The 23,596-nt window shown below is 42.8% G+C and overlaps 1 pseudogene across 1 annotated transcript; it reads right to left on the reverse strand.

Moving 5' to 3' along the window:
• Positions 1-13,264: 13,264 nt before the first annotated feature.
• Positions 13,265-22,562, reverse strand: LOC143581562 (pectin acetylesterase 9-like; annotated as a pseudogene). The gene is made up of 14 exons (XR_013143852.1): positions 22,078-22,562; positions 21,906-21,988; positions 20,922-21,051; positions 20,095-20,174; positions 19,903-19,989; positions 16,066-16,144; positions 15,685-15,733; positions 15,325-15,385; positions 15,183-15,239; positions 15,020-15,093; positions 14,811-14,916; positions 14,122-14,270; positions 13,887-13,927; positions 13,265-13,418 (listed from the first exon to the last, which is right to left on the reverse strand). The product of XR_013143852.1 is annotated as a pectin acetylesterase 9-like (transcript).
• Positions 22,563-23,596: the final 1,034 nt, after the last annotated feature.

Raw genomic sequence — 23,596 nt, forward strand, 5'->3', positions numbered from 1 at the left:
GCCTGAGCATGTTTTGTATGCGCCATGCGCATAGGTTTTGGCTTTGTGCCTTCATAATGTGTTTATCTTGTGGGTTGACCCGCCTTGCTCGGTGTTGAGGCGGGTACATACCTCTTCAAGCCCCCCCAGTCTAATGTGTGTCTTATCTCGCGTGAGCGCGGTAAGATAGATATTAGACTTACTGATTTGGTCTTTTAATGGGGTTTTGTCGTTTTCTTGGTTGTTTCCATCGTTGCGCGAAGTTCTATCCATTTGGTTGAAACGAAGGGTCCAAACACGTGGTTAGTTGGTGGTGACATGCGCCGTAAACGTGTCAGACGTTTCGTGTGCTCGAGGTGCTACAGTTGCCTTTCATGTCCCCTCGCACAGCTGTCTTGAACACGTGTCGCGCTCGCATTGGTTTGCACCTGCGAGTGGGGGCGCGTCTCTGCTCCATGGCAGGTCCGTTACGTTTTCATGTCACCTCAAACAGTGTCAAGGACACGTGCCGCGACCACGTTGGCTTACAGCTGCGAGTGGGGGCGCGTGAAATCCGATCAGTTGCCAAATTTCTCTCTCCTGGGCCTATAAAAGCAGGCCCTTAAGAAATTTTCTGTCTTCATCTTCATTGTTGCAAATTTTCGAATTTCTGCCTTTAATATTCTGATTTGAGTGTATTCATCGTTTCGAATCCTCGATTATCTGCTGCTGCAGTTGTATGTCTGATAGTTCAGACTCCTCTAACCCCTCCATCACCTCTATTGCCTCCCGAAGACGCCGTGTGAAATCTGTGGTGATGTCGACATTGAAGCAGAGGGGCAAGGGGAAGAGGGTTGTTGAGACCACATCGGAGGAAGTAGGGAAGACCAAGGCCCCGAAAAGGTGGAATGAAATCCCCTGCAAATTGAGGCAGGCCGATCTCGACAGCCTCATCTCGTCACAGGGTTTTCCCGCCCTGTTTGGCTGCATGTTGCCTGGGGCCGGGCAAACGGCGGCGGACCCGCCTGCCGGCTATATTTCACTGTACACCCATTTTTTCACCCACTGCAACCTTCGTCTTCCGATGACAAGGTTTGTAGGCGCGGTGTTACGTTTTTTCGGGATTCATATATCCCAAGTCCATCCGTTTGGACTTGTGCGCATGACTCATTTCGAGTTTATGTGCAAATCACAGCGCGAGGAGCCCACCCCTCGGCGCTTTCAATTTTTTTACAAGCCCAAGATCCAAGATTCTTGGATCTCCTTTATTCCTCGCAGTCAGAAGGTTAAATGCAGCACCGTATCATTCAAGAGCCTTCATGACTGGTCTGAGAGGTTCTTCTACATCAGGGCTGGTGTAATCCCCATCCGCATGACGATGCGCGCGATCGATTCTGCGCCCGCGGATGCGGATGTTATTAAGAACCCAACCGGCGCCTGGGTTAAGAAACTGTCCGCCGAACCATCTCCCGCCAAGAAAATTCGCGAGGAGGCGCTGGTGGGGGTCGGCATGAGTAGGCTGTGGGCCGACAGCGTGCTTGAGCCCGTTATCCAAGTCGACGGGTTGTGTAAGTTTATTTCATTGCTTTATTTCTTTTTCTGCGCGAACATAATTCTTTTGCTGATATCACTTGACTTGTTTTTGCGCAGTCACCAAGGATTATATCCACGCCGCTTATGATGATCAAGTGGAGGGTGGCTCCGTCGCGCTTGGCGCTGGGGAGGTTGGTTTCCCAGATCGCTTCGATGACATGTTCATCCCAGTGGATCTGGAATTTGACTTTGATAGTGACGCGCCTGGTAAGCCTTCGCACTTATGCTTATTCCTTTAGAATACCAAAGTTTATTAACAGTTCTGTTGCTTGTATTTGCAGATGCGCTCGAAAACTACGAGCTGGAGCTCGCGGAAGAGGAGGAGGAGGAAGAGGAGGCGCCCCTACTAAAGCGCAAAGCTAAGGGGAAATCTGGCGCAGGGGGCAGTAAGAAACAGAAGAAAGATGACACCCATGTCGCTCATCCCCATGCTCAAACGAAGGGACCTAAGGAAACCCAGGTGTTTACCACCAAGGTTTCTTTAGCTTCCCTGCCTGTGAAAGTGGGCAGACCTCCTGTCCACTTGAGGTATGGTGGCGTCACCTCCTCCGTTCGCGCGGCTGAAGAGAGAAGCAGTGCCGCGTCTGCGACAGGTATACTTTGCTTATCTTCATCTGATTGAATTATTATTAAACCTTTGCTCCTTTGAATGTTTGAAGGACCGGCGACGGTCGCAGATCAGCCGCAGGCGCCACAAGGTGCTGAGGCTGCGCCGGGGGCTGCTTCGAAGTCCCCTGTTCTACCCTCTGAAAAGGGTAGAATGAACTTTATGGCGATGTTCGCCGCGCGAACAGAATTGCGCCAAGGTATGTTTTGCACATTTGTCTTCTGAATTTTTTCTTTTGGATCCAGTCATAAACCAATTTTCCTTGTTGATTTGTTCATAGGAGTTGTAGCTGGCGTACAAGTTGCTGGTGACACTCCTGGCGCCGTTGCCGGCGCCGCTGGTTCTGCTCCTGCTCCTGCTAGTGCTGAGTCTCCCCTTATTGGGATTACAAAGGAGCAGGAAGCCGTATTGCGCGCCGAAATGGCGACGCCGAGACCTCCCTCGCCTCCTCCTACACGCAGCCCTCCCCGCGAAACTGGTTTGGAGCCCTCCAGGTCGCAGGAGAAGAGGCCTATTGAAGAAGATGAGGAGGATGAGGGGGCTCAAGCTGAGGACTCCTTGGGAGACCGCGCCAGCCCTGCGATGCCACAAGACTTCGCAGCGCAGACTTCAGGTGGGGCGGGCGCTGACTTTTCTGCTTCATCCCCGCAGGTATGTTTTAATTTGTTGCTCCGCTGCGCATACCTCCATATAAGTATGTTTTATGACTTAGAACATTTCTTGTGTTTTGCAGGGAGGTGACCACGTTTACCGCCCGAGATGGAATATTAATGAAGACAGTTCCTTCCAATCCATGGGCGTATGCGAGGACTTCTGGGCTCATGCCGTGCCTCCTACTGAAAGGAGGTATCAGGAGGAGCGCACCCGCGCGGATTGCTGAATGACCATATTTTCGCTGGGTCGGCTTTCTTTGCTGCCTCCCAGGAGCTTCGTCGTGATTATATTAAAGTACGCGATGCTCTTGTGGAAGCCCAGCGAGAGGCTAAGGTGGCCGCCTGGAACCTTTCTGATGCTCGCGCACGAGCTGAGAAACTCCAGGCGGAGCTCAGCGAAAACCGAGCAAGTGCCAACACCGCCTTTATTAAGCGCGGGCATGAGCTCCAAGCTGCGCGGGAGAAGCAGCAGGTGGCGGAGGCCGAAGTTGCCAAGTACGCGCGGAGAGTGCGTGTCTTGGAACAGCAGGCGGAGGCGCGTGACCAAGCTATCGTCCAGAGTATCACTGAGAAATCATCACTGGAGAGCGAGGTTGCGCGCCTGAAGAAGGAGTTGGCGGCCGCGCAGGCCGATAGAGATGAGGCCTTGGCGACGGCAGCGTCCAGCCAGGAAGCACTTGATGCTGCGCAGGCGGAGAAAGAAAAAATTTTGGCGGCAGCAGCGTCTGATAAAGAGGAGCTAAAAAAGACCAAGGAAACTGTTGAGTTATTAAACTCCCAGGTTCCTGCCCTCGAGACGTCTGTTGCTGGCCTCGCGCAGGATCGCCAATGGCTGGTGTCACAGGGCATGACTCGTTGCGCTTTGGCGATGAAATATTCCGCCGAGTTTCAGGCCCTTGTGATGGACTGCAATGCTGCCGCGCGCTTGGTGGGTCGAGCTGAAGGGTTTACGGATGGGTATGAATATGGCATGTTGAAGAAGAACCCATCCGAGTACCCTTACAAGAGCGACGCGGCCTGCGCGGACATGGCCGCGGTGGGGGAGAAGTATATGAATACTCCCATCCCCATCCTTATGCAGGTACCTCGACCTTAATGAGTTTTTCTTGATTAATTTTCCAAGTGTTTTGTACTCAATACTTTTCTAATGATTTGCAGATAGCTGCGCTTGCTGACCAGCCCGACCTCGGCGCGCTAAAGAAGTTGCTCGATGAATGCGAGAGGGCTGGTGGCGATGATGGTGGCGCGGGGGATGTTGCCCCTGCCAGCGGCTCTGGCGCGGCGAAAGAATCTGCTCCTGACACCGTCGTGATAGAAGACTCCATTGAGGAGGAAGAACTTGACTATGGTCAGTTCGGAGATGAGGAGCGGGCAGCGCCAGATGCTGAGGGAGATGATGAGGGTGATGAAGCGGCTGACGTCGACGTGGAGACTTGAGAAGCCCTTCATCAAATTTTATATATTTTTTTTTATACTTGTAATTTGTAACTCATCATACTTGTAAATTTCAATTGTATGGAATGAAACTTGTTTTCTCTTTTTCACATCTTGCGCATTTCCATTCATCTCTTCATGTTTGCTTGTATAGATATAAGATATGCTTGCACGTTAAAATAAGAACAAGGTTGTAAGGAAATTATTCACTTAACCATAGTCCTATTTTGTAAGTGGTTTCGCAGTATCTTGTTTATGCTGACATGCGCGATATCTTTTCTCAATTCCTTTTTTGCGCGTCGTTGTCGCGCGGTTTTTATATGGAAGTATGAGTTTTAGCCATTACATGTCAGCATGTGTTACTCAGATATCCACTATGATTCCGCGCGCGACCTCGACCTGAGACCTTAACAACTATGATATGGCATGTACTTTGCCTTAGTTGTGTTTAAGGATTTTTATGATCAGGCTGCGCGGGATGTAAGATGGATGTTTGTGAGTGTTTTGAGCTAAGGCTCTTTGTTTTGGGCTAAGGCCCTGACGTTTTTAGAGTTAAGACTCATTAACGTGTTTGAGCTAAGGCTCGTAGTTTGGGCTAAGGCCCTGACGTTTTAGAGTTAAGACTCGTTAACGCGTTTGAGCTAAGGCTCGCGCATGTATGTTTTACTTCGTTTTATTTTGTTTTGAAGTCAATATAGTGTTGTCATATTGCTCCAAATTAATAAAGGAAGTGTGAAACATGTATGCAAAGGTAATAGAACAAATATTGAAAGATAGCGCGAATCATCATTCATGATGGCTTAAAAGCCTTGATTACATATTTGAACTTTTACATGAAGCATTTTCTAAGCTGTGCCGCGTTCCACGCGCGCGGTATCTTTTTTCCATTCAAATCTTTTAAAGTGTACGCGCCTTTCCCCAAATCTTCTGAAATTTGATAAGGTCCCTCCCAATTGGGGGACATTTTTCCTGGGGGTATCGCGCGGCTAGCTTCATTGTTTCGAAGGACAAAATCATTTTTCTTGAAGTGGCATTCTTTAACGCGCTGATTATAATATTTTTCCAGCTTTTTCTTGTATTTGGCTTCATTGATGATAGCCGCTTCTCTGCGTCCTTCAAGCAAGTTGAGGTCCAATCTTCTTTCGCGCTCGTTATCAGTCTTGCTCATCATGAGTACCCTATGGGATGGGCATCCAATTTCTGCTGGGATCATAGCCTCTGTCCCATAGGTTAGGCTGAACGGGGATTCGCCATTGCTAGTTTTGTTTAATGTCCTGTGCGCCCACAGGACATTAGGTAACTCTTCGACCCAAGAATGGGATTCTCCCTCCAACCTTTTCTTCAGCCCATTTAACAAACTTTGATTCGCGCGCTCCACTTGGCCATTCCCTTGAGGGTGGTAGACCGAAGTGAAGATTTGGTTGATGTGCAATTCTTTGAGCCAGCTGGATATCTTCCTGTCAGTGAATTGTTTGCCATTGTCGCTCACAATTTCCATAGGAAGGCCAAAACGGCAAATGATGTGGCTCTAGATAAATTGCTTCATCGCCTCAGCTGTGATTTTTGCTAGTGGCTTGGCCTCAACCCATTTTGTAAAATAGTCTATCGCCACTACCAAAAATTTCACTCGCCCTTGCGCTTGCGGCAGGGGCCCCACAATATCAATGGCCCATTTGTGGAAAGGCCATGCAGAGGTCACCGGAATCAAGTTGTTCTTTGGCCGCATGGTGTTTGGCGCGTAGCTCTGACATGCCTTGCATTTTTGGATTTCTTTTAGCGCATCCAAGTACATGCCTGGCCAATAGTAGCCTGAGCTCATTGCCTTGGCAACCACCATGCGCGGGCCAGCGTGTATTCCGCAGATTCCTTCGTGAATCTCCCTAATCACATAGCTTGCTTCTTCAGCATCCAGGCATTTCATGAGCGGTCCAAGGTAAGAGCGTCGATATAATGTACCATCAAGTAGTTCATAGTTCTACGCCTTGTGTCTTATCTTTCTCGCCTGTGCGCGATCGTCCGGTAACTTCCCCTCATTCAGGAATTCCATTATTGGAGTTATCCAGGATGAAGGGGTTGTATGAATTACAAGGACAGATTGCGTTTGCACTGACGGGTTGCTCATCACTTCCACCCTGACATCTTTGCCAAAGTGATCAAAATTAGTTGAAGCCATCTTACTCAACGCGTCAGCAGACTTATTTTCGCTGCGCGAGATGTGTATGATTCTGAAGAAGTCAAACTGCTCAACGAGCTTTTTTGCCTGCTCTAGATATAGAGGCATTGTGTTCTCCTTGGCGTCATAAAGGCCGTTGACCTGAGCAGCTACCAAGTAAGAATCAACATGGGCCTCTAGCCTTTTAACTCCAAACTTGCGCGCAATGCGCAGACCAGCCAGCAGGGCTTCATACTCAGCCTCATTGTTGGTACTCTTGAAGTCCAATCTAATAGCATAAGTATATTCATGATTATCAGGGTCCACCAGTTTGAGGCCTGCGCCGGACCCTTCGCTGTTGGAGGCTCCATCAGTGAATAGCCTCCAAACATCTTCTTCATCATTTGGTCGCGGAGGGTCTACCTCGCGCTGAGCTTCTTCAATCTTTCCCTCTGGGATTTCCGTGATGAAATCCGCTAAAACTTGACCCTTTATTGCTGGACGGGGCTTATAGGTGATCGTGTGTTCACCTAATTCCAGCGCCCACTTTGTCAGCCTTCAGGAGCGCGGGGCGTCGCAAGACTTGCTGGATGTTGTAACCAGTCAGAACTTCAATAGGATGACCATTGAAGTATCTATGGAGCTTGCGCGACGCGTGTGTTAGTGACAAAACTAACTTTTCCATGATGGAATAGCGCGTCTCAGGGTCTGTCAGCACCCGACTCACATAGTATATTGGCGTTTGGATCCCCTTGCGATCCACCAATAATACTGCGCCGATGGCGCGGTCTCCAGCTGACAGGTACAATGTAAGGGTTTCGCCAGGAAGTGGAGCTGTTAGCGCGGGCAGCTTTATGAGACATTCTTTTATCTCACTGAAAGCTTGCTCAGCCTCAGGCGTCCACTTGAATTGGCTTTTCTTCAAGCAGTTCCTCAAAGTGTTAATTAATGGAGTAGATTTGCTGGCGTGGTTCGCTAGGAACCTGTTGATTGACACCAATCTACCATTCAGCTTCTGAACTTCTTTCATGGTGGATGGTGAAGGCATGTCAAGGATGGCTTCCACCTTTTCAGGGTTCACCTTGAAACCATCCTTAGTGACCATCACACCAAGAAATTTCCCCTCTTCCGCGCCGAAAGTACATTTGCTCGGGTTGAGCTTCATGTTAACTTCCGTTAGGCGCTGAAGAGTTTCCTCGATGTCTTTGAGCATTTGTCTCTCCTCCCTGCTCTTGATCACCAAATCATCAACGTAGACTTCTAGATTTCTTCCGATTTGTTCACTGAAAACCGAATCCATAAGTCTCTGATAGGTGGCGCCCGCATTCTTTAAACCAAAGGCCATTTTTGTGTAACAAAAAACACCCTTGTCGGTTCTGAAGGCAGTCTTGTCTTCGTCCTGTGGTGCCATTTGAATCTGGTGATAGCCTTTGTAGGCATCCAGGAAACATTTGAGCTTGAATGGCGCCACGAAGTCCACCTTTGCGTCGATGTTTGGGAGGGGGTAACAGTCTTTCGGACATGCTTTGTTGAGGTCCTTGAAGTCAATACACATCCTCCATGACCCGTTGCTTTTCTTACCATCACAGGATTGGCTACCCACGTCTGGTATCGGATCGGGCGGATGATGTTTGCGCGCAACAGGTCCTCCACCTGCTCATTCATGGCCTTCGCCTTTTCATCCCCCATGATTCTCTTTTTCTGAGCAATTGGCTCCACCGACTTGAACGTGTTAAGAGAATGTTGCGCCAAGTCTCGCGGGACCCCCGTCATATCGGAGTGTTGCCACGCGAAAACCGACGTGTATTTTGTGAGCAACCTTTTCATTCTCAATCTCGTTTCGTCTGAAATGGTAGCGCCAATTGTGACCGTTTGCTCTGGGAATTTTGGATTTAAAATCCACTTCTCTGGCGCATTGTCCGCCATTGGAAGTTTCATTCTCCCTTCCCGCGGCGTACTTGTCACTGCGCACAAATGATCGCGGTAAACAAATGTTACGCCTGTTGGTGTAGGGAACCCCAATGCGCCGTGCGCTGGCGACGGTACAGCATTAAATTGGGCAATCGTTCCCCTACCCAGGATCATATTGTGGCATGACGTGGTGGGCAAGACCAAGAAGTTGACAACTTCGGCTCGCTTGTGCTCATCATCCCCCATAGTTAGTTCAAACTGAATCTGGCCTAGGGGATGGATGATTTCATTTGAAACACCACAGATTGGTGCGTTCACAATTTCGAGCCGCGCTTGGTCTGCCGGGTCTAACTTTCTGAAACATTGCTCATACATAATGTCAGATTCGCTTCCAGTGTCCACCAGGACCTTTGACACTTCGTAATGAGCAATGTGTGTGGTGATGACGAGAGGACTGCTTATTGAAGGGCCTCCCCTGATTCTTGGGAAGATGACTTGCTGCTCGCGCCAATCTCCGTGGATTTGCGCGCTTCTCTTTTTTGACGTCTGCCCTTGTCGTCCCCCCTCAGCCACACAGATTCTTTTGTATTTTTTGCTGGCAGAGGCTCCTTCCGGTTGCTCATCTTCTATTCTTTGGTTTTTCACCAAGTGAGCCAGCCTGCCTGATTTTACATCCTTCTCGATCGCATCCTTTAAATGATGGCATGCGTCGGTGTTGTGGCACGGGGACCTGTGAAATTCACAATATTTGCCACTGTTTTGCGGTCCCTTGTAATGTAGTTGCTTGGGGGGCTTGAATTGAACATTCTCAGTACTTAACACCTGTGAAGGTGTTTTAGTGAGGGGAGTCCATATTCTTGGCAGAGGTCTGCTAGGATCTCTGCCGCCCTCCCTCTTGTCACCCTCCCCGCGATTACGAACATCTTTTTGGGGCTGGGGTGAGCTTGGTTGCGCTTGCTTTTCTGCGGAAGAAAAACTTGTTGGCTGCAACCTGGACCATACAGAGTTCTGTTTGGCCCTCTTCTCTTTGCTGCGAGGTGATTCAGCCTGATGCGCTCTTTCTCTTGCCCTATCTTGGGCAATCTGTTTTTCATTTCTCGCGAAAACTCGCGATGCCTCCATTAACTTGGCCCACGTGGTGGGCATGCCATCTTTGCTTACGAGAGCTCGTCGTAATTGATCACTGCGCGCGCCTTGTATAAAGGCCACGCGCAGGAGTTGCTCGGTTATACCTCCGATTGCCAGAGACTCCTGATTGAACCGAGTAATGTAATCTTCAATCGTTTCATCATTCCTGCGTACGCAGTGCATGATGTCATCAGGATCGCGCGTGTGCCTGCGCTGCTGTACGAAGTGGGCTTGGAACTTTTCTAATAGTTCCTCGAACCCATCAATTTGCCCAGTCGGCAAGCTCTCGAACCATACCCGCGCCGCGCCCGTTAGGCAGCGAGCAAACATATGACACCATGTTGGCATCGTCCAGCTCTCTAGGTTTCCCGTGTTGTAAAAACCTTGCAAGAAATCGTCTGGATCTGTCGTGCCGTCATACTTACCCAAACCACTTGGCATCTTGGTCTTGTGCTGGATGGGAGCCTGCGCGATGCGCGCAGTGAACTTTGAGTGTTTCACCAAGATGGCTGGTCTGTAGGGTGTGGTTACGTCCACTTGCCCTCTGACTGGTGGGCTGTACGGCATGTGCAGATCCAGATCGGCTCTGGCTCCAGGCGCCATGTTCACAGGCGCGCGGAGCTGTGAGCCTCCTGCATGAGTATCCCGCGTCTTCCTCATGCTATGCACTTCTTCATCACTGAACTCAGTGTGTGCAGTGTGAACAGAATGTCCTTCTTCCGGCGCGCGCGGCCTTTTTGTAGTCTGCTTATCAAACGCTTGCCTTTGTGTTTGGTCGGCTAGCTTCTTCTGTTTGACCATTTCATTGTACTTTTCCATCAGACGCCGCTGCTCGTTTATGAGCCATTCATTCGGATCATTTGTTTCTTCTTCTGGACCCATTGGTCCTTTCAGTTTCGCGCCGGCCATATTTTGTAACGTGAGATCGTCTGGAGGAGTTTCAGTCTGGCCGTGAGGGGTTGTGACGAAGGGACGGTTGCTGGTGGTACGCGTAGAATCACGCGGAACCCTCAGAACCTGCTGTCCGTCGTTAACACCCTCACGTTCAATATCCTCCAGAGCTTGATCAACGTTACGAACGCCAGAAACCATGGTGATTGATTTTTTTTATGTAGATCTGATGAGATCTGATTGCCGATGTAACAGTGGATGGCGCCAATGAAGAAACGTGGATCTACTCGCTGGTAGCAGATCTACTTTCCTCGGGTTTTGATTGTACTATTTCACCGATGGTTCTTCTGGATCAGTGTTCTTCCACCTACAAAATGAACAACGCCGTTAACTTACCCCTCAGAAAGGGACAGAGGGGTCCTCTTTGGGGTAACCCTCCGGCGTGAGAATAAGTATATGGTGGAGAAGATAATAATGTGTGAGTAAGGGAATCTCAAGAGTATTGCTTAATAGCTGAATACTGTATGATTGTGTGACTGTGTGTTTGTATGTAACTGACTGTGAGTGAATGTAATTCAATATGATTGAATGTGATATCACTGCCTGTAACTGTCAATGATTGAGTATGAATGTCCTCATCAAAGTGGAGTTGATGCTGTATTTATAGTGCTAGGGTTTCCACTGGTTGGGCTCAACCTCGTTGGCCTCCTCCAATCGCACTGCGCCAGGTGTCCTCTGGGACACCTGGCGCTTTCTCGTTGGTTGTAATCACGTGGTAGCACATGTGTCATGCTGAGTTGTCGACCTTTCATTTGGCAGCTGTCAACATCAGCATATTCTTACTCCTTAAAAAGATGCCTTCTGGAAGGTTGTCTGACGTGCACAATCAAGGTTGCCCTAATCCTGATTTGGATAAGGACGAGGTCGATTATGTGCATGTGTGATATGCGCCAATCCTGAGGATGCGCGAGGTCTTCTCTTTATTCTCACGCGCAGATATTTCATGCGCAGATGTGATATGCACGAGCATGTGATATGCGCCGCGCGCTGGTGCGCCGCGCGCATATGTGATGCGCGAGCATATGTGTGCCTGGGCAGATGTGATATGCACGAGCATGTGATATGCGCCGCGCGCATATGTGATGCGCGAGCATATGTGTGCCTGGGCATATGATGCCTGAGCATGTTTTGTATGCGCCATGCGCATAGGTTTTGGCTTTGTGCCTTCATAATGTGTTTATCTTGTGGGTTGACCCGCCTTGCTCGGTGTTGAGGCGGGTACATACCTCTTCAAAGAGCAATAAGACAACCACAATAATACAATGCATGCAGTCCATCATCATCTTTGCCTACTAACTTCTGTATGTGTAATTCATACAGTCAATAATGTTGAATGAAGTGAGTTCCACTTTATATTTTGTTATTTGATATATTACATTTTCTAGTTTTATTATATATATTTTTTTTATTTTAAAAATCGTCATACACGGTAAAGTAATCTCTAAATATTATTTTGTGTAGTTATTAGCGTCTTAAGAAATGATCGAAAACAAAAACTACATAACATACATACGTAGTTTTTTTTTTTTAATTTTAAGATTCTTGTTTATGTGAAGAATTCGATTTACAAAATGCATATTTAACGCAGAGATAGAATACGACTTAGAAGAGTGTCGAAGTGACTATGAATAATTGTTTTGGATGCCAGATATGCTTGTCATGCTAGAAATTTTCTTAATGCAACTGATGCGCATTCGTGAATGTTTGAATGAAGTCTCGGTACTTAACCGCCTATATATACTCAGATATTGGAAGCATTAATATGCGAACATGCCAACTTGACCAAATCGTTGTATTTGATTAGATCGATCTGCTAAGTGAAGCTCGCAACTTGTGTGATCAACCTGAGCAAAGCTACAACTTTGATCAATTTGAGTCGAGTTACAAATTTTATTAGTTTGAGAAAATATGATTAGGTGTCATATAAATGCATAAGCTATGATTTTCTAGGTTTAATGAAATTATATGGAAATTAATCAACAAATATTATGTGTTCATACAAAGACTTTGTTGAAATATAATCCATTTACTAATCCAGGATTTAGGCTACAAAACTCTATTTAGTTATGTATCATGTTGGATCAAAAACTCTATTTAGTTATGTATCATGTTGGATCAAAAACTTGTGTAATGGGCTGGTTGTTAAACCAAAGCCCATGGTTAAATTCCTTGTGAACATATTTATACAGTGTATCCCTCAAGATTCATTTATTTACGTATTTAACCACGAGAATGTTTCATATGATATGATAACAAAGTTTAATAAATTACACAACTATTCTCACACAACTATATATAAATGTTGAGAAAAGATCCAATACAATAATAGCTTATCGTATAATAGGTACGCGAATCTTCTTTTTTCACGAAATCGATCCATGAATCACATCCCAATATCTCGGAATCGTCAATACATATCCAATTAATCATTGGTTCACCTAAAAAAGCAATTTTGGATCGTTAATCGATCAAAATTTTACTCTTTTTTTTTTCACGAAACCGTTTTTGAGCGTTTTAGTTTTTGGCTGTGCGTTTTAGCTTTTTGGTTGAGCGTTTTAGTATTTTTGCCTTTGAGCGTCTCGCGTACATATCGTCCGTTAAGACATTATTGTACAATATCTCGACCATACAAACGTTATCCCACAACTTTTATTTAGTTACACCATTAACCACATAACTTTTAATATGTTAACCCTCGTACCATATTAAAACTATAGTATGAGAAACTATTTTCTAAAAGAATATTTCATTCAACTCTGAATCCAATAATGTAAAAGTAAAACATATGTATATATCTTTTCATATGAAGAATGAATGATATGGCAAATTTGTGTGTGCTAATTAGTAATTAACTAATTACTATCTCTTCCATGAGGTATGCTCAGGCTACTTGTAATTGCATAACTTTGATTTTGTATACTATGCAGCTCCTATGAGATTGTGACAAGTGGTGTCACATGGATAACGACAATCAACCTTCTTAGACACGTTCCTGCTAAAGTACCAGTCACCAACGGATTCAAGCAATGGTCTGTATAATGGTTGAAAAATGGATTAATTCACCCAGGCAAAATGAAGCATACTTGCTAGAGATGGCAATATGGGTGGGCCGAGTTTGGGTAGCCGGTCTGAACAAGTTTTGGCCATGTGACCCAATACACCTTTTTGTCAAAAAAAAGTTAGAGCTTTATACAAATAACTAAAATGTCAAATATAATTTCAAAAATAGTTATTCTTTCATAGCTTAATTTTTCGATAAATAATTTAGAAGGTTTTATGCATTAAAAACACACTTTTGAAAATTTTATAGTTTCTACCCATTTGACTAGCTTGTTCCCTTTTTATGTTACCGATTAGCTCAATAATATAACACATACGGGAAATCACCAAAATAGCCATTTTGACCGAGAAATTTAACGAAATACCCTTGACTTTCTAAACAGATCAAACATGGCGTGACATGTATCATTTGGCGCAACAGATTTCAATCTGGCACAACATATTCAACATGGCGCCGCTATTTCCGTTTGAAGTAATATTCTTAATTAAGAAAAGAAAGTCATATGATATATGGGTAAATAAAAAGTCAAGGGATTTTGTCAAAGTCAATGGTCAAAACTCAAAATGGCTATTTTGGTAATTTTCCCTAAAAGCATAACATGAATCAACTCATTCATATGCCGAAATCGCCACCTCTACAACTCGCTTAAAAAGATGAGTTAGTTAACACGGACCTCATTAAGCAGCAGTGGGGAATCTAGTGCAAACCATGTGTCTTGTGAATCACTTTGGCAATGTGCAAAACATGAAGTTATAAAAACACCTCCTCTTGTTGAATTCAACAAGAATGACCTCACAGCTGTAAGCATGTCTACTCTGAAAGCTAAAGACATTAACACATTCATATATAGATATTAGAACAATAAGTAGATTTTAATGAAAACAAGACAAAATAGCAAAAGACGTCCTTTATGTTTAATCGATTTTTAAATGAACGTCCTTTAGCAAAAGAAATGACAGAAAACATCCTTTACGTTACAAAACCCTATCACGTTATGTCCTTTGACACTAACCTAGTTAATTTTTTTGTTAAATCTTGTCATTTGCAAGGCACGTGAGGGTATTTTTGTAAATTTATCTATTTATTTAATCCCTAAATAAAACAATAAAGAATAAATACAAAGACCAGATTTAACAAGAAAATACCCTCATTTGTCTTGCAAGCGACCAAATTTAACAAGAAAAATTAACTGGGTTAGTGTCAAAGGACATAACATGATAGGGTTTTGAAACGTAATAGATGTTTTCTGCCATTTCTTTTGCTAAATGACGCTCATTGAAAAATCGATCAAACATAAAGGACGTCTTTTACTATTTTGTCTAAAAACAATTCATGATATAAAGTTATAAAAAAATCATGAACCATGCAAAAGGCTTATTTGCTCCGGACTACACGCGCTTGGATTCAATTTGCATCTGTTCCAATGTCCATTTGGATCAGCTGACGGTGGAACTAATATATGATGGAACTGTATAAAAAAATACAATACAAATAACATGAAAATGAAAAGGTATGAAAATATATTAAGGTTACTAGATGCAGGATATTATACAACTATATAAGTATCTTACTTGGTATACATCGTAGCGGAGTTTAATATGAAAAGTGGTGGTGTAATGTATTTCAACTACTGTGGGAAGATGCACTGTGAAACAACTAGCAAGTGTCAAAAAATAATATTGAAAATGTCATGGGAGTTTTAAAACATAAGTGAGTGAGATGCGCGTTAATTACTAGTTTCGGATCGCTGATAGAGTTTTTGCAGTTTTCGTCTAGGTTGTTCTCTATTCCCTGTCAAAAGTTTATAAAAATGTATATAATTATTAATTAGGAATGCATAGTGCTGCTTTATTAATATTTATCATTGTTCGTGTACCTGTAGCGTGACAAGCTGTTGAAAGATCGTTCTTTGAGTATGTAACATACTGATGTCGGTTCTGCAACCGAATATCCAGAAAGAAAAAAAAAGTTAACTGTTGTTGATTCCAACCCTTAACTTATAATGGGCCGATTTGGGTTGTTTTTATCTCAGGTGATCAAATAGGTCAAAATGATTATAATCATAATTAATTCAAAATATGGATCATTGTTTTACTAATCATAGTTAACATATTAATTATTAAAAATGGACAAGACAAGTTGCGGTTCAACCCAACCCGAGCCAGCCCATTTCAGCCAGTAACCCAACTCGCCCATCTTGCTACCACGAATATATAACAAGTTTATTATATCATACGAGTCCAGAAAGAATCCAGCATCCCCGAGACATTTTACTGCGGTAGTATCTGTGTAAGCAATTACACCAAAGAAGACGAGAATCAAGAACGAAACTGTAACGATCTTATTACTAATCGAATGATTATACAACTTGAATTGAAAAACGAATTACAGGAATGAAAACTAACTATGAACCCTAATTACAAAACTATATATATATCCCCAAATCTGGACACCAACGACTTCTAACTAACTTTCACCATCTTGACACATTTACCCCTGAAGTTTAGAAAAACTTTTAATTGCTTTCATAAACTGTCAACTATGAATATTGACATAACCAGCCCCTGCACTATGATTATTAATGATTAAAGCATAAGAGATGACTTTAACTACTAACAATCTGGTAGATAACTGCTAAAGTTGTTGCAATGCAAGTAGGATGCCAAACCACCAGCAGAACATCCAGAAAGCAAAGCCTTAAAATTGCAAAAGTTTACCGATGTTCGACCTTTTTTCTGTCATGCACACCAACTGTTCGACCTTTTGCCTCAACCAAACTTCTTGATTTTTCACTCTTGTTCTTTCTATTTTCCTTTTGGGTGTTTAAAGGGGTATTTTGAGTTGGAGTTCTACCCATTTTTCTTTGTTTTGGAGTTATACCTTCCTCCTCTTATGCCTTAGCGGTTGTTGTGGGGTGCTAGATGGGGGTGAGCAACCCGTAGTTGCTCCCCTCCTTAGAGTGTGTGGGGTTTGGTCTCTGTTTCTTGCTCTAACTCATCTCGAGTCGGGGTCTTTAGGGGTCCGGTGTCTTTTGTGATTTGTTTGTTTCTGTTCTCGTGTGTACATGGCTACCATAAAAAGAATTCGAAACGTAAATACAGGAGGGCTTGGTCCTAGCTCCACTTACGGTTTAAGGCCATGCCCCTTTAAGCATTTCCACGAGTGTAAGGATGGTAGACCTGGGTCCTCGGGGTTTTTCCGCCTAATTGAGCACATGCAAAGTACCCATTTCAAAACGGATACTCGGAAGAACCTTTTAAAAGACGCTATCTCTAAGGATTTGGACCTTTTTATAGATGTTGGGGAAGCCCTTCGGGAGGGGGATAAATGGTTATGTGGGAGGTGCATGACGTTGCATGCCCTTAGCAGGGGGTGCAAGCATGCTGATGGTGTCTATTCTTTTTCTGTGGATTCTGGTGATGCTGGAGAATTCATTGTTGGGATCCAGAAACCTAATCGTGTGTCTGTGGATAGGGACCCAAGTCCATCTGTAGGAGTGGTTGGGGATGTATCCCTTTTGGAACGGGTTTTCTCCCTTCCCATTCAAACGGTTAAGAGCACCCCCCAAGTTGTCGTTTGGCGTTTGCTCAGATTTTGGCATGCGCTTTACGCAAGGTAGTGGATTCACCAGGCTCGATTGAGAATTGGGTCAAATTACTATTGTTGCCGCGTTGTACTTTAAGGGTGGTGAAACCTTCCACTAGGCAGGAACGCAGGTCAGGGAATCGAAAGTCTTTGCAATGTAGTAGCATTCAGCAAGCACTTGCGGTGTGGAAAGATGGATCTGGTTTTGCTGACTTGGTTCTTTCTCTCTTTGATAACGTGGGGGGGGGGGCACTTTTTCTAAAAGAGAGGTCGGAGGGGAGGAGGGTTCTGAAAACAGCCTTAATATTAAACAATGTCTCAGGAAAGTCAGGGATGGTCATTTCACAGCTGCAGTCAAGGTATTATGCTCAAGTGGGGTTGCCCCTCTCGGAGATTCAACCATGAAAGCCCTCATTGATAAACACCCAGTGGTGCCGCCTCCGTCCTTGCCTTCTAGCTCTGTCGTCCTGCCTACTCTCTCTGTGGATGGGGACTGTGTGCTTAGATGTATCCGATCATTTCCTAAAGGGACCTCATGCGAGAGAGACGGGATGCGGGCGCAACACTTGTTGGACGCTCTTAGTGGTGAGGGATCAGTGACTTCCATGGGTCTGCTCTCAGCCATCACTGAAGTCGTCAACTTATGGCTAGGGGGTCTGTGCCCCAAGGTGCTCGCTGAGTTTATTGCTTCGCCCCCCCTTACCCCTTTATTAAAGCCGGATAATGGAATTCGGCCCATTGCTGTGGGGGCTATCTGGCGTAGGTTGGTTTCTAAAGTGGCTATGAAGATGGTTGGGAAGGAAATGACTCAGTATTTAGGGGACTTTCAGTTTGGGGTGGGGACCCCTAATGGGGCAGAGGCGGTGCTTCACAGCGCGAACCGGTTTCTTAACTCCTTTCACGCGGACGGCTCTTTAGCTATGCTTACCGTGGACTTCTCCAACGCCTTCAATATGGTCGACCGCACAGCCCTTCTCCGAGAGGTTCATCATCATTGCCCGTCTATCTATCTATGGGTCCAGTTCCTTTATGCCCAGCCGGCTAGGTTGTACGTTGATGATGACTGTATAGGGGCTACTACTAGGGTTCAGCAGGGAGACCCCCTTGGGCCCCTCCTCTTTGCCTTAGCATTACACCCTCTTGTTCTCCGGGTACAAAATGACTGTAACCTCCCATTTCATGCTTGGTACTTGGATGATGGGACTATTATTGGTGGTGCCAACGAAGTCGCTAAAGCCCTAGACATTATCAACTCGGAAGGGCCATCATTGGGGCTGCAACTTAATATTAAGAAAACCGAGGTTTTTTGGCCAGCGTGTAATGGGGTGAAAGTCAAAGATGGGCTCTTCCCTAGTGGGATTGGTAGACCAGAGAGAGGGGTAAAGCTCCTTGGAGGGGCTGTTAGTCGAGATCCCTACTTTATTAAGGAGTTGGCGAGGCGGAGAGCATCTCGTGCGGTTGATCTTATGAAACTCTTACCTTGCCTTAGGGATCCCCAGAGCGAACTCCTCATGCTTAGGTCTTGCATGGGGGTTGCTAAGTTGCTTTTTGGGTTACGAACATGCCACCCCCATATGATGGATGATGCGGTATCCTGTTTTGATAAGGGGCTACGAGAAGCCATCGAAGACATAGTTGTATGTGGAGGCCCGTTCTTTGGTGATCTTCAGTGGCGACTTGCATCTTTACCGATGCGCTTAGGGGGTTTAGGCCTTCTTTCGGCTCATGATGTTGGGGTTTACGCTTTTGTAGCGTCGAGGGCTCAGTCTTGGAAGCTACAGAATCACATCTTAAGGAATAGCGGAGTTGTCGACCTGGACCCAGACTACGTGCAGGCCCTGGAACGCCTAAATGGCGCTCTCCCAGACTTTGACATTGGCGGTTTCTCTAATATGGACACCGCCCCACCAAAGCCTCAAAAAACTTTGGCGAATGCCCTTTTTGGAAAAATCGCTCAGAGCCTGGGAGAAGTTTTTGGATTGTCCCCCCGACAGAAGGCGGTTTTTGAATGCTTACAAGGTCCTCATGCCCAAGATTTTCTAACCGTTATCCCGATTGATGGCTTGGGCCAAAGCATGTCTGCGGTCGAGTATAGGGTCATTCTTAAGTACCGTTTGATGGTCCCAATGTACCCAGAAGACGAAACATGTCCGATCTGCCGTAAGGCCTGCCTGGATAAATTCGGAGAGCATGCGGTTCATTGCAAGGAGATGCCTGGGTTCAAATACCGACATGATTGGGTGCGGGACGTTCTTTGGGACATTTTAAGGCGAGCTGGGATATCAGCTAAAAAGGAAGCCCCCGTAAACTTCCTTACAGACCCCACGGAAGGGAGATCCACTCTACGATCGGCAGATTTGCTCGTCTTTGGTTGGGCCGGGGGAAAACACGCTTGTGTTGACCTCACAGGGGTATCTCCCTTAGCTGGTTTGAGGGATAATGGGTTTGTAGCTGGGCAAGCAATGAAAAGGGCTTAAACGAAGAAGGTGGAGAAACATGCTAAAGCCTGCGAAGAGAACCAACATGTTTTTGTCCCTCTGGCTTTTGATACATTTGGCTCCTTGGCACCGGAAGCTATCCGTTTTCTAACCAGGGTCCAACAGGTTGTGCATAGCAATGTGTCGACTCCAAAGGGGCAGGGGTATGTCTTTAGCAGGTTAGGGTTTGCAATTCAGAAAGGGGTGGCGGCGCAGCTTGTTGCCCGCCTACCTGCTATATTGATGTAATATCTATGTTTCTACATATTGGAACCCAATTTTTGACACATCTAAATAAAGAAGATGAGTATATAAGTTTATAAAAAAAACAAATAACTTTTTAATGTTTGTACTTTTTGTATTGAATATAGTTAACTTTTAATTAAATGTACCTTGTTAGCCGATCCTAAACCTTTTGGTAAAAGATCTTCAATGATCGCTTGCCAAATCCGTTGACCACGAAAATGAAGCAGTAACGTCTGTCATTCATAGCGCATATAGAAAATTTGTAAATTTTTTTATTAGCAAAAAGATTACAGTTATTTATGTTTCTTAATAATAACTGTTATGTAATATTTATGTACCACATTGTCGAATTTAGAATCCCCGGCAAATGATCCTCCATCGCAGTATCTCAGCTTCACGCGATTCCAGTTGTAAAAATCTGTTTAGGTTTAGTTTAGTATCTTGTTATAAGAAATAGTTACTTAGCTTGTTTGGTAAATTATAAAATTAGTTATACATTTTTCTGTATCAACTGATATAAAGAGATGATTATGTTTAAATTTTAAAATTTCAGTTCCCATAATATTCTCTTAAAAAAAATTATTGACAATCATGCCACATTACAAATGAGCAGTGCATGGTCCACTGGTCCAGTACACCGATAAAGTTGCATTTGACCATTGCCAATTAGTATCTATATATTATGAACATGGCAAAAGTTCAATGTGGAAGTTTGTCATTTAGGCAAATGACATTTTTACCCTACCGATTATTAGTGCACATAAGAGCATCTTCAATAAGAACTTAAATACGCATCTAGTGAGCTAATGTAGTAACATGTCATAAAAATATTAACATCAATTTCCTATTTCCTATTCAACCCAAAATCAATGTCACATTATCACCACCTTTTACATTTACATTTTTTTTATCGTAATGAACTATTTATATTATTTAAGAATGTGTCTATACTTGGAATTCAATCATCATATTCATAAATATTAGGTAAATTAATTTTCATTATTTTACGTTTAATGAATTATTATTTGCTTTAAAAACGATGTGGTGTTTACTAATAATACATATTAAATTTTAATAAATTAGAAAAGAATAATAGGTAAATTATTTACCAACTTAGCATGAATGGAGAAAGCTGAAATGGAAAAGAAAGATAATAATATATTACCCGGGTTACGTGATGCGTTATTACTAAGTATGCCTGAGAAGGTCTCTAACTTATTCATTAGACTTGTAGATCCACGTCTAGTCTGGGCTCTCTCTGCACATGATTCGATATCAGTACACCATCCGCCACCCTGTTATCATCACTGAAAGTTAGCATATATGATATAGATACCATAAAAAAGACCACAATAATATTTCAATCAAGTTGGGTAGCTTAGTACATAATTAATTAGTTAATTATAAATTAGTTTGAGGACCATTAAAGCCATACAAGCAAGGGAAAGAACTCTAGACTAAACATAGTTGGAAATAAAAACACCAAAAAAATAATAAAATCAAATCATTATTAAACCATTGATTTTATAATTACCTATCTTTACACATGTGTTATTGTTAAAATGATTATTATTATTATTATTATTATTATTGTGTCATGTTTGTGTTAAAAAATTTGAAAACAATGAAAACTAAATAGCTACAAAATAATTAGGTACATCATGTGAGTTTAATTTTTCTGCCCCACCAATGTATGTAGGCTGAAAGCATGTAACGGATGGAGTTGGACTCATTCTATAACTAACAATTAAATAAACAAATAAATACTACTACTACTAATAATAATAATATAGGAAATTATATTTCTTATTTAAGTTTTTGTTTTGACAAAGCACCCACCATGGATGTGCATTAATATTGTCCGTAGAATATAAAAAGGTTGAAGATGGCCAGCCGTTTTTATTTTGGATTTATTCTTAAACCAACATAAATGATAGGATTGTAACATCACATTACTGTTTCAGTTTCAACTTTCATCACCATTGAGTAATAAAGTTATAGTAAAAAAACTGTAAAATTATTCGGTAAAAAGTGCAAGTGACTTGAAACATAAAAGACAATATTCAATAATTAGAAAAGGTCCACAAATGATTTTTAGAAATGTGTTTACTGTTTAGAATGTGACAAAGAGCACAAAAGTTTAAAGTACCTCAAATTGCAAAAGCCAGTTGCTTGATCCGGCCCCGAACCCGCGATGTATATGATACGCAGGTAAACTACCGTCCAAGCAATCTATAAATATTCATAAACACGTTCAGTCACCAGTCATATCTCATATCTTATTCATATGAAAATAAGTACTGAAAATCACATATACATACAAGCACCAAGCGCATCAGCGCTGTGGACTAGAGTCATGTCCACCAGAAGACGGTCATTCGAGGCTGACAAGGTGCATGTTAGCAAGGTGGTAATAACGAACACGATCGTGACATCTTGCTTCATTGCTTCTTGTAAGCTCTCTTCTAGTGTGAAATTTATATAAACTTACAAGTGTATTTATATTTGAAAGGTTGCATGAGAAATAAGAAGGCAAGAAGTATAAAAGGATAAGAATTCAATTTTCAGAGAGAAAAAAGAGTAATAAATAAAAACGAATGTTTGCATTTAGAGTTGGATATGATCATATGCATAATTGCATATGAAGACTGATAAGTCCACTAGATGAAGTGTAAGGCCCACATCAAGATGGACCAGTGAGTGTGGTGGGCCCGGGTCTAAGGCCCAGTTGGTATGATGGCTTAGGGAAGTCAAATATGGGTCCCTTCACACTTGTTGGCTAAGCAATGCGGTTGGTTTTGTCTAATTAAAGGTGATTTGATTTATGTTTAATGTGTTATGTCAAGATAAACAAGTTTTAAGTGAGTATATTTCATATATATATATATATATATATATATTTTTTATTGGCTCCTTTTATATTTCATAGAAACATCAAAACGATTTACAATGAAGTGGCAGGTAAGCGGGCAACAAGCTGCGCCGCAACCCCCTTTTGGATAGCAAACCCAATCTGACTAAAAACAAAGTTTTGATTCTTATGGGCTGATACGTTACTATACACAACTTTCTGAACCCTATTCAAAAGGTCCACGTTACTATATAATAACAATTTTATAATATGCATATCTATCTATCTATAATATATATAAACGAAGACATAAAAATCCTACGTGTCGTGATGTGGTCGCTTCCTCTTTTTTTGGAGTCACCAGATTTGCTTGATTTTTAAACAGAGGCTTCTCATGCATTTGACCCGTATTCATGGGTATGGGTCTTACCAAACCCAGATATTCTTAAACGGGTTATAACATCTCATAAAATTAAAATTTATTCTCACCAAATTATTGATGTAAAAATACTATAAAATAGGATATAATAAAATTAATATCTTATTTATTTTAAAAAGATATATATATATATATATATATATATATATATATATATATATATATATATATATATTATTTAAATTAAAAAACTAATTTGATAGTAAAAAACATAAACAGATCTTAGTTCTCATCAAACCATAAGTATATTATTAACTTTCATAAATATTATTTATAATTAAAAACTAATTTTATAGTAAAAAAAATAAACGGGTCTTAGGTCTCATCAAAACAATATAGCTTTTAAACCGGATTATAACATCTCATTTATTTGTGAAACAATTTATCATCAAACCATAAGTATATTATTAATTTCATACAATAAAAAAATATAAATTCAAAAAATAAATAATATTAGAACAAACAATATAATACAACCCCCCGTAATACGAGGGATAAAAACTAGTATCTATAATATAAAAGGAAAAGAGTATAAATACCAAATTTGTCT

Source organism: Bidens hawaiensis, unplaced genomic scaffold (genome assembly GCF_021521415.1).
Source record: "Bidens hawaiensis isolate Kalapana, Puna unplaced genomic scaffold, B.hawaiensis_p1.1 tig00031103_1, whole genome shotgun sequence".
NCBI classification, from domain to species: Eukaryota; Viridiplantae; Streptophyta; class Magnoliopsida; order Asterales; family Asteraceae; genus Bidens; species Bidens hawaiensis.